Source organism: Coregonus clupeaformis, chromosome 35 (assembly GCF_020615455.1).
Source record: "Coregonus clupeaformis isolate EN_2021a chromosome 35, ASM2061545v1, whole genome shotgun sequence".
NCBI lineage: Eukaryota > Metazoa > Chordata > Actinopteri > Salmoniformes > Salmonidae > Coregonus > Coregonus clupeaformis.
The window spans coordinates 18,346,148-18,363,615 of record NC_059226.1 but is presented as its reverse complement, the minus strand read 5'-3'; the positions used below and the strand labels follow the sequence as shown (position 1 = coordinate 18,363,615).

The window sequence follows — 17,468 nt, the reverse complement described above, 5'->3', positions numbered from 1 at the left end:
AAGTAAACACATTGCGCAAAGGACATACATCTTGGCCTCAAGTTATGACACCATTGACATAGCATCACATATATATTCACACAATGGAACCAGAGGAAAAAAAGACAACTTTTTTCATTTCAATTCATCTACATTGTTTATTTCAATTGTCTATTTAAAAATATGGGATATGATGAGTTTCTTTTTCTCTGCTTCCTAAATTCAAAACGCAAGCAAACTAACCATCATCTAAAGATTGCACATATTCTGTACATATGGTAAATAACTATAGTGCATCTGTCATAGTGCAGAACTCAGCTGAATCAAACAGACCTCTCCATACACCTAGTATACCAGACCCCAGGTTGTGTCCCAAATGGTAACCCATTACCTATATAGTGCACTACTTTTCACCTGCAGAGCCCATGGATTCTGGTCAATAGTAATGCACTAAAAAAGTAATGCACCTTATCTCATCAAATTTCCACTGTGCTGTCCTGGGGTCATTTCAAACTCACTGTGTTAAAGCATCATCAGCATAAGGCTCAGAGCCTATCAACAAGTGTCCAATATTTAGATGGCATTTAGATTGACAGCTGGAATGATAGATAGATGGCCAGATTACTAGGCATGTGCCTGACAGATAGACAGATAGATGGACAGCTAGAAATGGCTTAAAGGAGAGATGTACAGTTGTACGGCAGGAGACAGATAGATGCTTAGTTGAAACAGATAAAACGAATCAATATTAACATTGAATTTTAAAACAATTCCATAGAGTGTATTCAACATTCAGTATTATCTTCTTGTACATACTGTATATACAAATAGATATGTGTTCTCACATTCTGTAGGCTAGTGCTCGTTTAAGTTGGTTGTTACATAATAAATAAAAAACATGTTTGTAAGTGTGCTGCCATTGGCTCCAGAGCACAAAGCCAGGTAACAGAAAGATAACTATTTCTAGAAGTAAAAATCTATAAACTATCTACCAGTGTTGTTGGCAGGAGTGTTACGGTGAACAAGGGCACAACTGTCCCAAACACAACAAGTACGCTTTCTCATTCACCTGCTCTCTTCCTCTAAAAATATCTCACTCACTCAATCTCTCTCACACACCCACGCACGCACGCGCAAACACACACACACACACACACACACACATACTGTAGGGTTGCAAAATTCCAGTAACTTTCTCAAAATTCCCTGCTTATTCCTTTACAATTCCGGGAATCTTCCAACCAGGATTTCAGTAAAACTTGGAAATGTTGGGAAAGTTACCAGAATTTTGCAACCCTACACACACACACACACATGCTCACACACACGCTCACACACACACGCTCACACACACAGTTTCAACCTCCTTTACCATACACACTTTGGGCCTCTTACGAAGGTGGTGAATAAAATACAGACACATACAGACAGGCTCTGTTAACTAACACTATGTGGAATGTTGTGTTCGTAGATCTACGGTTGAAAACACTGAGTTATGGTCTCTGCTTCTTTTTAAATATGATCCCAAAACCATAGGGTCTAACTCCCCCTTCCTACATCTCAACAGACAGGAACAAAGAATGAACAATCAACATAAACCCTAACATCAGTCCAGGATGTTTTGAACGGTCTACTGCTTTTGTTTCATAGTCATTCTCACAATAAGTTGCTCTTCTTTCTCCGTGTTGTTGTAACTAGATAATGTCTGAATCTGGGTTGTCATCCAGTCACTTGACAAGGCCTCTCTGAAAGGGGGAGTTTAGCTGATCCAATGGCCACTTGAGAGTCTTTGATCAATGTTTGTTTTGCTGTGTTTCCTTGACAACTTAAAGTTGATTTAAATCGTTTTTCAGATGGCAGGTCTGGGCTAGTCCAGCATTCTCAAACAGCGGTCAGACGTTTGTTTCCAGACAAGCATTGGAAAGTTGAAATGTTGACATGTTCTTCATTGGACTGTTGTAAGCGGAAGGAAAAGGAACTACAGTACGCAGACACCGAAGTGCATCCTACTTAGTCGCTGGAAAGGAGGAAGACCCTGACGCCACTCTAGGGACCAACAACAACCTTCTCATTCTGGCCGTGGCAAAGACTTTATCCTGATTGGATAATATAATTGGCTGGTATGCAATGTGGGAGGTGCTACACTGGCCCGGAGGGGCCGGAGATAGACAGGTGGACAGACAGGAAGTGGACAGGAGAGGAGATGTTAACGGAAGAGGTCTGGAGAGGTTCGGGACAGGAGTGGAAGACTTGTTCTTTTTCCCTCTTCTCCGACTTGGAAACAACACAGAGTGAGAGAAAGACAGACAAAGACAGACATCTTATCCTCCACCAGATCTGGAAAGAAAGGAAACAGTGTAAGAGAGTAAAAGTTGTAAGGTTGTAAATAAGTCGAGCAGTTGGCAGAAGGTGATTGTAGGACTTGGTGTGAGGAGAGTAAAGAAGACATGAAATTGAACTGAAAGAAAACTGCATTCTCTGTGGAAAAGGTCATGAGGTGGAGAAGACAAAGGCTGAGACTGATACTAGAGTTTTGCTGTGCTATATGGGATTAGGTCAGAGGATGAAATCAGCTGTGAAATGAGGTCAGTGGCGGAATGAGGTTAAAGGTCAGAGGCGGGATGATGTCCGAGGTCACCTGTGAGATGGGGTCTGAGGCCATGCTGTGAAGAGCTATGGGATGAGGAAGGGGGATGAAGGATGTCACCATGCAGTGTCAGGGGCTAGGTCATACCTTCCTCTTCGGATATTCCTTCAACCAGGAAGGAGGAGGAGCAACACATTGGGAGAAGAGATATGAGGAGAGGAGACACATCAGTGATAGCAGGAGACAAAGAAGGCTTAACAACAGTAGATACTGTATAGTGATGACAAAGGCATTTCAGAATCATGGTACAGTGCCTCGCAAAAGTATTTATAAACCCTTGGATTTCTACACATTTTATTGTGTTACAAAGTGGGATTAAAATGGATTTAATTGTAATTTTTTTGTCAACCATCTACACAAAATACTCTGTAATGTAAAAGTGGAAGAAATAGTTAACATTTTAAAAGGTTAATAGAAATTAAATAACTAAAACATAGTCGTTGCATAAGTATTCACATAACTATTCAACATGTTAGAAACACCTTTGGCAGCGATTACAGCTTTGAGTCTTCTTGGGTAAGTCTCTAAGAGCTTTACACACCTGGATTGTGAAATATTAGCACATTGTTCTTTTCAAAATTCTTCAAGCTCTGTTAATGTGTTGGGGATCATGGCCAGACAGCAATTTTCAAGATTCCTGGCGACTCAGGAACATTCACTGTCTTCTTGGTAATCAACTCCAGTGTAGATTTGGACTGTCTGGTGTAAAACAACCTACAGCAGGGTTTTTGCTCTAGGATTCTGCCTGTACTTAGCTCCATCCCATTTCTTTTTGTCCTGAAAAACTCCCCAGTATTTGCCGATGTCAAGCATACCCATACCATGATGCAGCCACCACCATGCTTGAAAATAAGGAGGCAGTTACTCAGTGATGGGTTGTGTTGGATTTTCCCCAAACATCAGGCTTTGCATTTAGGCCAAAAAGTGTATTCCTTTGCGTGTTTCTTTGCAGTATTACTTTAGTGCCTTGTTGCATACAAGATGCATGTTATGGAATATTTGTATTCTGTATATTTGTATTATTCTTTTCATTCTATAATTTAAGTCATTATTGTGGTCACTACAATTTTGTTGACCCATCTTCAGTTTTCTCCCATCACTGCCATTGAACTCTGTAACTGTTTTAAAATCACCAATGGCCTCGTGGTAACATCCTGTCCTGCAGCTCAGTTCAGAAGGAAGACTGTATCTTTGATGTGTCTGGGTGGTTTAATACATCAACCACAGCATAATTATTAACTTGACCATGCTTAAAGATATATTCAATGACTGATTGTTATTGTTACCCATCTACCAATCACTGCCCTTCTTTATTAGGCTTTCGAAAAGCTCCCTGGTCTTTGTAGTTTAATCTGTGCTTGAAATTCAATACTTGACTGAGGGACCATACAGATGTGGTATGTATTTTTATAAATCTTAATTTTTTTTTATTCTTCTACTTTGACAATAGAGAGAATTTTGAGTAGATTGTTGACCAAAAAATGACAATTAAATAAATTGTAATCCCACTTTGTAACACAATAAAATGTGAAGAGATTCAAGGGGTCTGAATACTTTTGCAAGGCACTGTATAAAGCCCATTCAAAGTGATGTGTAGTAGACAGTGTTCTCCCACTGCTCACTCCAAGACTACAAGAAGTCCAGATTTTTTACACTTCTTTTCATACTCTAATTAATTATGTTGTAATTAGGGCTGGCACAATTACCGTTTAATCGTGTAACTGACGATTATGGATGAAGGCCGTCATGAAATGTAATAACCGTCATACATTTTTTTGGGGTGTATGTGTGTGTGGAACAAACAGCCGACTGAAGACGGGATGGCCGGGTATTCGTGCGGTTGAGTCCGTTTTCGCAGTATCATGGACTCTTTACAACGTGATGAAACTTTGTTGCTCCTTGCTGAAACAAGCAAAGTGTTGTCGCAAACAAGTATTTGGTTGCCTAGGCAACTCCCACTTCCTTGCAGCAGCACAGCACATGTAGTCAGCAGCAGAGGAGAAAATGTGCGTCTTAAAAATAAAACAAGTTTGCGATTCAAACGATTATTACGGTGACTGCGGTCATTTGGCTGACTAATAACAGTCATCCAAAATTCCATGGCCGTCACAGCCGTAGTTGTAATAAACAATTTTCTTGTTTGTTCAAATGAGTGTAAAGCTTACCACTAAAGAAGATATTTAACAGACCACGTTAATATTGACACAGCTCATGCACACATGCACACACAGTTACCCCTGCCCCCAAAAGGATTAGTCATTATTCCCAGCAAAATATTAACTATTTTGAGAAATGGATCAATCAAATTAATTTTGATGTACCAGACAAATAAAATAAGAAAAGTAACACAAATTAGATCATTTTTGATGCAAGTGATGACAGGGAAGTGGTATAATCCTTTTGGATCAGAGACTAAGGAGTGAAGCGGCATTAGCAGGCCAGGCATGCGTACAGCTAGGGCTCCACTGCAGCAAGGGCACTTTGGTTAGGGCACTACTGTGTCAGCTTCCTGCTTCCCCTGTTTGTCTCCTGGCCTCTAGAGGTCAGCTGTGTTCCCCTTTGCCTTAGTTTTTCCTCATGTGTCCTAATTAGCTTATCTATGTCACCTGTGCCTTGTTTCCCCTTGAGTATTTTAGCTGTGTGTTTTCCCCTTGTTTCTCACTTGGTTATTGCGTCCTGTCTATGTGTCTCCTGCTTTGTCCCACCGTATCAGTCCTAGTAAGTTATTCAAAGTTATCTTTAGTTTGTTTTTCTCCCCTCGGGGAGTTGTTTTGTTTTGCCTCCTGTTTTGGAACATTAAATCTACTTACCTGGAGTATTGCCTGGGGTGTTTCATTTGGGTCCTACAACATCTCCTCTGTGGCTAAGGGGTAGTACCCCCAGCTCTACACATTTGAGACCGGAGTTCCAGCCCAGCTTGTGACAGAATAACCAAGTCAATCATGGACCCAGAAACACTCAGTTCCCAGGACCTGTTGGCGGTGATCATTCGACATGAGGCTTCTTTCCAGCGCCATGAAGCCGTTCTCAGCCGACAAGAGGAGCTGATGGCTAGACATTCTCAACTCCTGGCCGAAATGATGAGTTCCCTTCACCAGCTCTTTGAACGCCTCCTTGGTTCTCCCCCCTTCCCCCGGTCACCTCCCAGTGACGACAGGCCTTCTCGGTTGGCGGAGCCCCGACTACCACCTCCCAAGCCCTTTTCTGGGGATCCAAGCTCTTGTCAGGGTTTCCCTCACCCAATGCTCCCTCACCTTCGAGCTCCAACCCTCAAGTTTTCCCACAGACCGTTCCAAGATTGCCTACCTCATTACCCTTCTTTCAGACAAGGCGCTCGCCTGGGCCTCTGCGGTGTGGCAGTCCCAGGAGGCCTGTTGTGACTCCCACGCTGCATTTGTAGAAGAGTTCAAGCGGGTGTTCGATCATCCTGTCAGTGGGCGGGAGGCTTCCAAGCGCCTACTGTCTCTCCGTCAGGGCCCCCGAAGCACGGCAGATTTTGCCATTGAGTTCGAACCATAGCAGCAAGGAGCGGATGGAATGATGAAGCGCTGAGGGTCTGCTTTCAGGGAGGGTTATCTGAGCCCCTTCAAGATGAGTTAGCCACCCGTGAACCAGCTGAAGATCTCGAGTCCCTCATAGCCTTGGCCATCCGCCTGGACAATCGTCTAAGAGAGCGGAGAACGGCTCGCCGTCAGGTGTCTCAGTCCCAAGTTCCTCTGAGCAGCTCTGTTTCTCCTGTTTGGACTCCCCGTCATTCAGAGCTGCCCGGCTCCTGAACTGCCCCAGGATTCCCCGGAGAGCATGCAGTTAGGCCGTTCAGGCTTTCTTCCAACGAAAGGGAACGTCGCACGAGGGAGCGTCGGTGCCTCTACTGCGGGGTTGCCGCCACTTCCGCTCCACTTGCCCCGAGCTTTCCGGGAAACGCCTGTCCCCGCCCAGCTACAGGAGGGTTGTGATGGGGAAAATTAGAGCTCCTCCCTACTAACGCGGTCCTAGCTATTCCAGCCACTCTGTCCTGGGAGGGCCACCAGCATCGGGTCCAGGCTATGATCGATTCCGGTGCCGCAGGTGATTTTATGGATGTAACCTTGGCTAAGGAACTTAAGATCCCTACCCAACTACTTCCTCAACCCCAGGCAGTTACAGCCTTAGATGGCAGACCTCTGGAACCAGGAAAAGGTTACTGAGGCGACTCAGTCCCTGCGACTTACCATCTCTCAACACCAGCAGGAGGAGACCTTCTATCTCATTGACTCTCCCGAGTATCCTATTATCCTGGGTCACCCTTGGCTATGCAGACATAATCCCCAGATCGACTGGCCTACTGGCACCATTCTTAGCTGGGGTCCCACTTGCCAACTCACCTGCATGCTTCAGAGTTCCTCAGCCCCTAGTACCCAGTTTCAAGAGTCTGTTGACGTCTCCCGAGTCCCCAGTGTTTACCATCGGTTCAAAGCAGTGTTCAGCAAGGCCCGGGCTACTGCCTTACCGCCTCATCGCACTTATGACTGTGCCATTGATCTACTCCTGGGTGCTGCCCTCCTAGAGGTCGGATCTTTTCCTTGTCCTCCCCCGAGCACGCAGCTATGGACACCTACATTAAGGAGTCCTTGGCAGCCGGCCTCATCTATGCCTCTACTTCCCCGGCTGGGGCGGGCTTTTTTGTTGAAAAGAAAGACGGGGGTCTGAGGCCTTGTATTGATTACCGGGGACTCAACAAGATCACGGTTCGGAATCGATACCCTCTTCCTCTCATGGCCACTGCTTTTGAGCTGCTTCAAGGGGCTTCCATTTTTACTAAGCTGGATCTCCGCAATGCTTACCATCTCGTGCGGATCCGGCCAGGAGACGAATGGAAGACGGCGTTCAACACGCCCACGGGACACTATGAATATCGGGTGATGCCGTTCGGGCTCACCAATGCCCCGCAGTATTCCAAGCCCTGATTAATGATGTTCTCCGGGATATGCTTAATCTGTTCGTCTTCGTGTACCTGGACGATATCCTCATCTTCTCGAGGTCACTGAAGGAGCATGAGGGGCATGTTAGCTGGGTTCTCCAGAGGCTCCTTGACAATCACCTCACGTTAAGCCTGAGAAGTGTGAATTTCATGTTTCGCAGACTCAGTTTCTCGGGTTTATTGTCACTCCCGGGCACCTAGAGATGGATCCCAAGAAGGTCAAGGCGGTCCACGATTGGCCCACACCTGCCACGGTCAAGGAGGTTCAACGGTTCATTGGCTTTTCTAACTTCTATCGGAAGTTCATCAAGAATTTCAGCTCGGTGGTAGCCCCCTTGTCGACGCTTACCAAGGGAGGAGGGACCAAGATTCACTGGGGTCCGGAAGCAGCAGGGGCCTTCGAGGATCTCAAGCGCCGCTTCACTTCTGCTCCGATTCTGGTGACCCTGACCCAGAGAGACCTTTCGTGGTGGAGGTGGACGCCTCAGAGGTGGGGGTGGGAGCCGTCCTGTCACAGAGGGGTGCGGATGGGAGATTACACCCTTGTGCCTTCATGTCTCGCCGCCTGTCTGAGGCCGAGCGCAACTACCACGTGGGGGATCTAGAGTTGCTTGCGGTTAAACTGGCCTTGGAAGAGTGGCGCCATTGGCTTGAGGGGGCTCAGCACCCTTTCCAGGTTCTCACAGACCACAAGAACCTGGAATATCTCCAACAGGCTAAGCGGATGAACCCTCGGCAAGCACGATGGTCCCTTTTCTTTAATCGATTCCAGTTCATCCTGACTTACCGACCTGGCACCAAGAACGTCAAGCCGGATGCTCTGTCTCGAGTCTATTCTCCCGAGGTACAAGAGAAGCCCTTGGCATCGATTATTCCGAGGTCTAGGATCGTCGCACCTCTTCAGTGGGAACTAGAAAGAGGGTACGAGAAGCTCTTGCCCATGAGCCCGATCCAGGCGGTGGTCCTGCCGGTCGCCTGTTCGTTCCTCTCTCGGTTCGGGCCCGCGTCTTGCAGTGGGGTCATGAGTCGCCCTTGACATGCCATCCTGGCAGTGCTCGCACACTGGAGTTCCTCCGACGGCGGTTTTGGTGGCCGTCCATCAAGAAGGACGTGCAGGTCTTTGTTGAGGCCTGCCCTGTGTGCAACCAGGGAAAGTCGACACGCCAGCGACCCCAGGGACTGCTCCATCCCTTACCTGTTCCTCGAAGGCCATGGTCACACCTTTCTCTGGACTTTGTTACGGGACTTCCTCTATCCCAGGGCAACACCGTCATCCTGGTGGTGGTAGACCGTTTCTCTAAGGCTGCCCGGTTTATTCCCCTGCCCAAGCTGCCCTCGGCTAAGGAGACTGCGGAGCTCCTCATGAACCATGTCTTCCCGGATATTTGGCATTCCCCTGGACGTGGTCTCTGACCGAGGTCCCCAATTCTCGTCCCGGTTTTGGGGGCCTTCTGCAGGCTTATTGGGGCCACAGCCAGCCTATCGTCAGGATTCCATCCAGAGTCTAATGGCCAAACGGAACGGATTAATCAGGATCTGGAGACCACCCTGCGGTGTATGGCGGCCAGTAATCCCACGTCTTGGGCCACCTATATTATTTGGGCTGAATATGCCCACAACACCCTCCAGTCCTCAGCCACCGGATTGTCCCCCCTTCGAATGCCAGTTCGGTTTACAACCCTCCTTTGTTTCCAGAGGAAGAGGCGCAAGTTGGTGTTCCCTCGGCCCAGCGCTTTGTCCAACGCTGTAGGCGGACCTGGAAGAAGGCCAGGTGTACCCTCCTTCGGACCTCCCAGAGATACCAAAGTCAGGCTAATCGCCACCGCTGGACGGCCCCTAGTTTCCGAGCTGGTCAGAGAGTTTGGTTGGCCACTAAGAACTTGCCCCTCCGGGTCGAATCCAAGAAGCTTTCCCAGAGATACATCGGCCCTTTCCGCATTTCTAGAAAGGTTAACCCTGTGTCGTATCGTTTAGTTCTGCCTCGCTCCCCTTAGAGTTAACCCCACTTTCCATGTTTCACTCCTTAAACCTGTCTTGTCTTCTCCTTTTGCCCCCCCCCACAGACCCCCGCCACCTCCCAGGATCATAGACGGCCAGCCAGCCTACACAGTCCGCCGGATACTGGACTCCCGGAGGGTCCAGAACTCTCTGCAGTATCTGGTGGACTGGGAGGGCTACGGGCCAGAGGAGCGCTCCTGGGTTCCGGCCAGGGACATCCTGGACCCAGGGTTGATCCGAGATTTTCGCACCCTGGGGCCAGGGTGTTCTGGAAGGAACGTCAGGAGTCGTTCCTAGAGGAGGGGGTCCTGTCAGCTTCCCTGCTTCCCCTGTTTGTCTCCTGGCCTCTAGAGGTCAGCTGTGTTCCCTTTGCCTTAGTTTTTCCTCATGTGTCCTAATTAGCTTATCTATGTCACCTGTGCCTTGTTTCCCCTTGAGTATTTTAGCTGTGTGTTTTCCCCTTGTTTCTCACTTGGTTATTGCGTCCTGTCTATGTGTCTCCTGCTTTGTCCCACCGTATCAGTCCTAGTAAGTTATTCAAAGTTATCTTTAGTTTGTTTTTCTCCCCCTCGGGGAGTTGTTTTGTTTTGCCTCCTGTTTTGGAACATTAAATCTACTTACCTGGAGTATTGCCTGGGGTGTTTCATTTGGGTCCTACAACATCTCCTCTGTGGCTAAGGGGTAGTACCCCCAGCTCTACACATTTGAGACCGGAGTTCCAGCCCAGCTTGTGACATACTGAGTGGGCATTACTGAGTGGACACTACTTTAAATATACTCCAGATGAAGAGCTGCACTAAGGAGAGGCATCATAGAATGAACACTCTACAGGAGGCTTTAAAGAGAACCATAACAGTTTGGGAACTTCATAGAGGACATAGGAGACTATAGGGGAACTGTCCACTCCTGTCCCTGGCAGGAGTGCTGGGTTGAAGCCAGACTGAAGGTGTGAAGGGGAGGCATCTCTCTCTCCTCCCTGCATGGAGGAGGTCAGGGTTAAATTCTACTAGGTCTTATAAAGTGAAGTATCAGAGTTACCAGCCCGATACTCATTCTAAATATCGCTGTATGTTTCAAAGCAATTGGATGGTGAACTCAACCCATCTGTCGCCACCATTGGTGGGGCGATGAGTTGCAGCCGTTCTTTTGGAGGGGTGTGAGTGGGGGCCTTGGGGAGAAGCAGACAGGTACAGAGGCATGCCAAAACTCTTACTTAAATCCCCATCCTGTTCCCCCTAGGACTATAGCTGCCAGAAGAATAGCACCTGCGATGGACCCTATTATGATATTGGTGCCACTGGGACCTGCGCAGAGGAAGGAGGGGGAAGGAGGGGTGCAGAGGGGAACAAAACAACACCACCAAAATCACACGTCAGAGGACAGCATCAACACTGTACATCAACAACATCAACATCCGGAAAGAGAGAGAGAGAGAGAGAGACAGAGAGAGAGAGACAGAGAGAGAGAGACAGAGAGAGAGACAGAGAGAGAAAGAGAGACAGAGAGAGAGAGAGACAGAGAGAGAGAGAGAGACAGAGAGATAAAGAGAGAGAGAGAGAGAGAGAGAGAGAGAGAGAGACAGAGAGAGAGGAGGAAGAAAGAGAGTAGGATGGAGAAAGAGAGAATAAGAGAGGACGTGGGGTGGAGGAGGGAGAGCGAGGGGAGATCAGGGAGGCGACAGTTAAAAAAGGAGGGTGTTTTTATTACTTCTTTCTCATCCCCTCTCTTACTCTTTCAGCTGGACACCCTCTTGCATAGGGTGGGTTTGGTTTTTGGGACCTATGAGAGCCCTATGAGCCCTGTGTCAATGGAAAGGGAAAGGGGGATATCTAGTCAGTTGTACAACTGAATGCATTCAACCGAAATGTGTCTTCCGCATTTAACCCAACCCCTCTGAATCAGAAGCAGACTGTAAGATAGTAAGGAAGACAGTTGAAGATAGAAGCCAGGTGCCTGTAACTTATAGAAACACAAAGACACAGACGCGTGCATACAGTATATGCACACATGTACACGTTCAGCATACACCTTCTCACACTACCTCACTCACACATGCAGACACAAAGTCAGTCAGTTTCCCTTACTCGACTCCAGTGCCGTTTCACCCAAAACACAACTAAGGCAATAGCTATCTTAAAAGCTAGACTATAGATACCCTAAACTCCATATATGTACACAAAGATATGAAGTGATGGTAGACAGATAATGAGAGGGATAAGGGGAGAACAGACAGACAACCAGACAGACAGACAGACAAACCGACAGCCACACAGAGGAGATTTGGACCTTTCTTCTCCGTGCTGGCAGGCGGCGTGGGGTCAGGGATGGGGTCAAAGACACTGCAGTCCTTCCCGGTGTAGTCCCTGTCACAGATACACTTCACCTCGTTACTGCATGTCTGAGAGAGAGAGAGAGAGAGAGAGAGAGAGAGAGAGAGAGAGAGAGAGAGAGAGAGAGAGAGAGAGAGAGAGAGAAAAAGAAAAGATTAAATAATTGATAACACAAACCCAACAAGCTAACATGACTCTATTTCAATGCAGGCATGTGTGGTGGGGTGGTCCCTGTGTGTCTCCTCACCCCGTGGTCAGAGCAGGTGCGTCCCAGCGTGGAGCCAGAGCAGGTGCTGAGGTTGAAGGCTGCCACGGGGAGACAGCGACGCTCCAGACACATCATGTTGGGGCCGCACGGCGTACCATCCTCTACGTAACCCAGGTCTGACCCATCCTCCAGCAGGACATGGCCCCCTCTGGACACACAGACACACAGATGGGAGAGGAGGAGGAGGGAGAGGAGGAGGAGGAGAAGGAGCAGGGAGAGGAGGAGGAGGAGCAGGAGGAGGGAGAGGAGGAGGAGGAGGAGGAGGAGGAGTTGAGAGGAGGGGGAGAGGCAACGAGGGATAAATTCATAAATTAATATATTCTGTTCAATCTATGAGAGCCTCCCAAACACAAACATTAAAGGGGTAGAAAGGTACAACTCACCGGCAGTCCAGGTACTTGTTCTGGTGGTATATTGTAAGGCTGGTCACTTCCCCCTCCAGATCCCCAAACTTTGGCTTCACTGTCATATTGGCACAGAACAGGAAACCACACAGCACATCCCTGAGAGAGAAAGAGGAAAGAAGATGGGGGAGAAAAACATATACATCTCCGGTCATGTCTATTGTGTAATAATGAGAGTGATAGAAGGCTTACGGCTTGTTGCACTGCAGCCATCCCTGGCCCTCAGGACTCCGCCCACAGTTGCCCTTCTCTGTGCCCTCTGCATTCAGCTTTTCATAGCAGAAGCGGTCTGCTGAATCTGAGACAGCACACACAACACAACACACATTAGATCCATATCATTGCCATCTGTAACTCAGATGAAGTTCCATATCAGTCCACAAGATGGCAAAGGACTGCCATGGGCATAGCCATTGAAACAGTACCAATACATGACAACTGGCCAGTGAGTAATTCAGGGGTGTGAAAGACATTCAAGAAATGAATTAATCATTAATACTTACTGTAGCCCCACAGTCCCTTACACTGGCCATCGAGAGTCCTGCACCGACCACTATAACAACGACCCTGAGAGGGGAGAGAGAGAGAGAGAGAGAGAGAGAGAGAGAGAGAGAGAGAGAGAGAGAGAGAGAGAGAGAGAGAGAGAGAGAGAGAGAGAGAGAGAGAGAGAGATGAAAACAATGGTTAGCAGTAGGACAGACATATCTCAACAACACACTGACTGCAGAGCAAAACCCCATTCAAACAAAGGTGTGCCTTACCTGACTACTGTCACACGTGTATCCATCCAGCTTGTGCACATTATGAGGGCACTGCAACAGGAGAAAATGACATACAGTATGGTTTACGCCAATTTGTAAGTCGCTCTGGATAAGAGCGTCTGCTAAATGACGTAAATGTAAATGTTTACTTCAGACCAACTCATGCTCCCAAAGACTCCATCTCCCAACATGCACCAGGGTAATAGTGTAGTGTAGAGTACAGTACCTGGCTGGAGTCTCCTGTGCAGCTCTCTGGGATGTCACAGTCATTCACAGCCTGTCTGCACACCGCTCCTCTCAGCTCATACTGACACACAAGAACAACATCCCACACATGACCTCTTCCTGTCAAGACAGTATAGTAGCACTAGCAGACTCCTAATTCTCAAGATCGGACGCTTTTATCATTAAAGCTGTGTGTAACCCTTAATAAAAATGTTGGGTAATTCAATGTTCGGTAATGAATTAGTTAAATACTGAAGAGGCACTAGCCTCCATAGAGTGGAGTATGATGAGTGTGATGAGTAATATGTAAATGAAGTGGTGGTGGTAGTGGAGGGACTCACCCTGCACCCACGGCAGCACAGTCCGCTACTGCACATGGCATCATGGGTCAGGGTACACTTCTTACAGCATGCCCCTCCACTACGGGCACACTCCTACAGCAACACAGACAAACACACACAGTCACTGAGACTGTTCATCATACCAACATCACCATGACAGTGTCTGTCTCAAATGGCACCCTATTGCCTTCATAGTTAAATGAAGGTTAACTCAAATAAATAAATAAAATAGTGCCCTACTTATGAGCAGGGCCCATATGGCTGTGGTCAAAAGCAGTGCACTATATAGGGAATAGGGTGCCATTTGAGACGCAGAGAGTAGCTCCATCCACACTGGAGGGTTCTGGTTCCTCATCATGTATGGGTTACAGTGCCAGTTCCTTATAGAGACCCTCACCAGCTGAGACCCACAGTCACACTCCTCCCCCGTCTCCACGAAGCCGTTCCCACACTCAGGAGGGTCCAACAGCTGATACAGAGATGGAGGGATGGAGGGACAGGAGAACAGATGGAGGGAGAGATAATAGATGGAAGGAAGAAAAGAGGAGAAGAAAAGAAAAGAGAAGGTCATAAAGAAGGGGAAGAGAGAGATAATCATGGATGGGCACAGAGCTTTATGTAAATATCTAATATGGAGAAATGAGGACATTGGGATAATTAATTAGGCTATATATAACAGCACTCCAGGGACCTTCAGCTTACACTCCACTACCCACTAGACCACCAGGCTAGGCCACCCTCCCACATCCCCTCACCCACACCAGCCTCACCTTGTTGGGCTTGTTGAAGAGGCAGCTCCCGCCCCCTGGAGCAAGAACTGGATATACTCATCAATACTGCAGCGAGAGAACTTTCTGGGCAGGTAATATCTGTACACACACAACAAGTACACGCACACATACAGAGATGCAGGGAGAGAGACAGAAGAGAGCGAGAGAGAGAAAATGGTCAAAGCCAATGATAGTGTGTTTTTTTCCAACATGTAGTGCCAAATCAAATGTAAAAATGTTTTCAGCAATTTTACAATCTGACTCAAATGTTATCATCTGTGGTACAAACATGCTGATTGTAGTAGATGGATTTGACAATAGCTTGACAATGGCTTGTCAAATCAGCATTGTACCATCTGGTATTGAATAAGCCGAAGCCAAATCCCTCAAACGCTTGTGAGGTGTGTTCTGAAGACTGATGTACTGTATATGTAGTCCTAAAGTCAATCTTTACCCAGTGTCTTCCATAATACAACCAAGCCAAGCATCAGGACATCTGCAGTCTCCTGAGAGAGATGGAGGTAAAGGAAGAAAAGGAGGGGGAAAGAGGGAGTGAAAAGTCATGCAAGAAAATTAGGTGGTTAATGACATTCATCTTGACAAGAAGGAATTTACATTTACTCACTGAGTTAAATCCTTGAGAAAAAACTACTACTATTATTTCACGAGTAGGTTTAAATGAAATCAATCCATCACTGCCTGTACCACTCCCTCCATCTAGCCCTTCCTCCCTTCTTTTACTGAATCCATGGGCTCCTCTCTCTCTCTCTCTCTCTCTCTCTCTCTCTCTCTCTCTCTCTCTCTCTCTCTCTCTCTCTCTCTCTCTCTCTCTCTCTCTCTCTCTCTCTCTCTCTCTCTCTCTCTCTCTCTCTCTCTCTCTCTCTCTCTCTCTCTCTCTCTCTCTCTCTCTCTCTCTCTCTCTCTCTCTCTCTCTCTCTCTCTCTCTCTCTCTCTCTCTCTCTCCCTCTCTCTCTCTCTCTCTCTCTCTCTCTCTCTCTCTCTCTCTCTCTCTCTCTCTCTCTCTCTCTCTCTCTCTCTCTCCTCTCTCTCTCTCTCTCTCTCTCTCTCTCTCTCTCTCTCTCTCTCTCTCTCTCTCTCTCTCTCTCTCTCTCTCTCTCTCTCTCTCTCTCTCTCTCTCTCATCCATCCATCCATCCATCCCTCACACCCTTCCCCTGCTCTGATTGTCCTTACCCGCAGAGCTGCGTATGTTGTTCCACCTCATCCCAATGTTCTGACCCAGACTCTGGCACAGAGTGATGGCCATAGGACCCACATTCCCATACTGGAACACAAATACACACATCCACTCTGTATCAATGGCTTTCTCTTTGACTGAAGTTACACTCCTCACATTCCTCACTGAAAAAACAAAGAAATCAAAGAAGAGTCATTCTTAAATGTAGTAGCTGTGTCAGTTCCTAAACCATGAGCCTGGAGTATAAGCTCATTGTTGTGAGTCACAGTCCTTTGATGCTGAGTAGGAAACACACAGTTGTCTCTCTTACCTCGTTGATGCCCGCTCCTCTGGTGAGAGAGCACACACCTCCTGTGTAGGCCGTCCCACTTCGACTGCTCTGGAATGTACGCCCCTGGAGGACAGAGAGGAGAACAGGGGTCAAACCTGGACATGTAGTACATATAAACCTGCTGCAACCAGTCAACTATACTGACTGTGTCCCAAATGGCACCATATTCTCTTTATAGTGCACTACTTTTGACCAGAGCCCTCTAAGGGAATAGTGTGGCATTTGGGATGCAAACACTGACTGCCCAAGGTTAGATACAGGAGTAGGCCCTCATATATCAACCTCCTTTCCATTTCAGGGGGACAGAGACAGGGGGCGCTCACGAGAAGAGGTGCACGACATCACTCTGCTCCTTAATGCTGTCCTTCCTGTACTTCATGAAGTTCTGCAGCGTTGTCAACGGATCCGTCACCACGGGAACCATGTTGGCAGCGACCAGGTCTCCATGGCAACCAGCACGATGCGTGTGTTCAGCTGTTCCCTGTAAATCTGCAGGCCAAACATATATTGATGGTTAGGAGCAGGGTCGTTGAGTTCAAAGGTATAAACAAATTCATATCTAGGATCATGGACATAATAAGTAAGATATGATAGATTGTTCTTGTAGGCTACAACCTAGCCTATGATCACTGATATGACTTTAACATAACAATATCATCATAATTGACTATTGGTATCAGTACAATATAAAGTACAAAAAGTTAAGTATGGAGTGACAAACAGAGCTCTTTACTGCATCTGCCATATTCACCACTGCTTTGGCAAAGTTCCTGGCCTGGGTAGTGGAGCGTCGCAGCTGCACAAACTGCAGACAGACAGCAAACGTTAGGTACAGTGTCGTCACACACACGGATGCACGTATGAACACACACACATCAATTTTTTTCCAGAAAAGGCTAACTCACCATTTCATAGTCATTGACCACCATCAGCTCGATGTATTTGGTCTCTGACTGCACGGTGAGCCTGCGTGGCAGCTGTCTCTTAGAGCGCCTCAGCACCTCACTGACCAGGGGATCCTTCGTCTGCTCATCACCATTACCTCTGACTCTATCACCCTCACTGTTGTCTGTGCAGTCTGGACACAATACAACACAGAGGATTGAGAAATGACATCAAGAGAATGGATCTACCAATATCAATGTGTCTTCTCATTGGTAGGTATGAACATGAATGATTGTAGAGAGGAGAGAGGATGTAGGATGTTGCCAGTACCTGGACAGTCTGGGGATAGTCTGACATCAGGCATCCTACGCA

At 47.3% G+C, this 17,468-nt stretch overlaps 1 pseudogene; it reads right to left on the bottom strand.

The window, feature by feature from the left end:
• Positions 1-2,198: 2,198 nt before the first annotated feature.
• On the bottom strand, positions 2,199-17,465 carry LOC123482607 (annotated as a pseudogene).
• Between the last annotated feature and the right edge of the window lie 3 nt (positions 17,466-17,468).